Here is a 2,392-nt window from a genome sequence, read left to right on the forward strand (position 1 = left end):
TGTCTCGGTATTTTGGAAATAGGTTTCTGATACCGAGATGAATTTAGAGAGCATCTCTTCAAGGTTCAGTTTCTTCTCTTGTTGATAAGGTGGCTGTTGAAAGCCTTGAGGATTTTGTGGCTTTTGATTCCCTTGACCACCCCAAGAGAAATTTGGGTGGTTCCTCCAGCCTGCATTATAAGTATTACTAAATGGGTTATTTTGAGATCTAAAGTTATTATTACCCATATAGTTAACTTGTTCCTCTTCCGTTGGAGTGTTAAAGGATTGATATTCTGTATGCACACCTCTGCTACTTGAGTCACACCTCATTATTGGATGTACCTGCGTAGAACCAAGTAAACCATCAATTTTTTTATTGAGAAGTTCTACCTGATTAGAGAGCATGGTGACTAAGTCGATGTTATAAACGCCGGCTGTTTTCGTTGGCTTTGTCCTCATAACTTGCCACTGATAGTTATTCAGTGACATCTCCTCTATAAACTCATAGGCATCATCCGGTGTTTTATTGTTGATGGTTCCGCCAACAGCTGTGTCAACCATTTGCCGAGTCAAGGGATTCAGACCATTGTGAAATGTTTGTACTTGCAGCCAAAGCGGTAACTCATGGTGAGGGCACCTTCTCAGTAAGTCCTTGTATCATTCCCATGAATCGTAAAGTGTTTCTAAATCCATCTACACAAAAGAAGAGATATCATTACGTAATTTAGCCATTTTAGTAGGCAAAAAATATTTTAGTAAAAATTTCTCGGTCATTTATTCCCAGGTAGTAATTGACCCTTGTGGTAACGAGTCCAACTACTGTTTAGCTTTGTTCCTCAATGAAAAAGGAAATAACCGAAGATGAATGGCATCATCAGAAATGCCATTGATTTTGAATGTATTGCAAAATTCCAAGAAATTTGCTAAGTGAGCGTTGGGATCTTCATCCTGCAAACCATCAGACTAAACAAACTGTTGTATCATCTGAATAGTGTTAGGTTTTAATTCAAAAGTATTTTCAGCTACAGCAGGTCTAACTATGCTACATTCAGTTCCTGTTAGAGAAGGTTTAGCATAATCATACATAGTACGTGGAGCAGGATTTTGATTAACCGCAATTGCAAGAGGTAGCTGATTGCCTGGGTTTTCAGCCATCTCGTCGGTTGGGAGTTGAGTATCATCTTCTTGCTCGTTCTCCATGTATCGTAAATTGTGCCTTATTTCTTTTTGATTTCTATGAACTGTACGATTGATTTCTTCGTCAAAAAGTAATGGTCCCGACGGGTTTCTTCTAGTCATAAACTATAAAAACCTGCCAAGAGAAAGAAAAATTAAATTAATAAATAATAATTAAATTAAATTAAATTAAATTTCAAGAAAAATGAATGGCTAAAGTAATAAAAATTTAGTGTTCCTAATATTTTAGTTCCCCGGCAACGGTACAAAATAGCATGATTCGTAACAAGTAATAAATATTTATAATGAAGATCAAACCTAGACTAACTATTATCACGACAAAAAGGAAAGCACACCTATCAAACAATAGTATAGTAATGGCTAGACCGGGATATCGTACCCAAGGGAACCAAAAGTACTAGTAATAACTATCTTTTTATTATTTAACCTAGAAATGAAGAGGGGTTGTTTATTAAACTAATTAACTAAACTAATTAACTAACTAAACTAAAGTAAAGAGAAAATTTGGAAAAAGACTTGAAGAAAAGTAATTGATAAAGACAACACCCAAGGAGGAATCCATCTAGATTTCACTACTTATCCAACTCTGAACCAGACAATTTATTCACTTGACATGATCCGTAAGACTCCCTAACCTATATTATTATCTCTTTCGAGACTAATAACACCTAATCCTCAATTGAATTAATCAAAATTTCTTTCTTAATTAAAATCCCTAGGGAAGCAGTAAATCGATCTATGGACTCCCATATTAGGTTTCACCCTAATCTGGTAAAATCTTGTAACCCTATTTCTAGGTGTTCGATCAACTCCGCTTAATTATGCCAAATCTACTATTAGTCAGGGACTTTTGCTCTACTGCATAAGCACATCAAATGATGAATTAATACCCGGAATATTAACTCAATTAAGAACACATAATTAAGAACAAATCAAGTATTTATCATACAGATCAGATAATAATAACAAGATCCATCATATGTTTCAACCCTTTTAGGTATCTAAGGGGTTTAGTTCATAATAAAATAAGAGTACATCTCAAAAGCATGAAAATAACAAAACATAAAGAAAACTCTAAAACCCTTGAAGGAAGTTTGAGCGTGATCTTCAGTCTTAGAGTAGCTCTGACTTTTGGGATGGATCGTCTAACTTCCTTCAAGTAATTCCCAGCGTGTGGTTCTATACTTCAGAAAAGTTCTGGAGGAGAGCCTCC

General features: G+C 35.3%; 1 non-coding gene across 1 annotated transcript; it reads left to right on the forward strand.

The window, feature by feature from the left end:
- Window positions 1–601: 601 nt before the first annotated feature.
- LOC121230036 (small nucleolar RNA R71) lies at window positions 602–708 on the forward strand. The gene has a single exon (XR_005927988.1). It is a non-coding gene; the product is annotated as a small nucleolar RNA R71 (small nucleolar RNA).
- Window positions 709–2,392: the final 1,684 nt, after the last annotated feature.

The sequence above is a fragment of the Gossypium hirsutum genome, chromosome A05, assembly GCF_007990345.1.
Source record: "Gossypium hirsutum isolate 1008001.06 chromosome A05, Gossypium_hirsutum_v2.1, whole genome shotgun sequence".
Taxonomy (NCBI): Eukaryota; Viridiplantae; Streptophyta; class Magnoliopsida; order Malvales; family Malvaceae; genus Gossypium; species Gossypium hirsutum.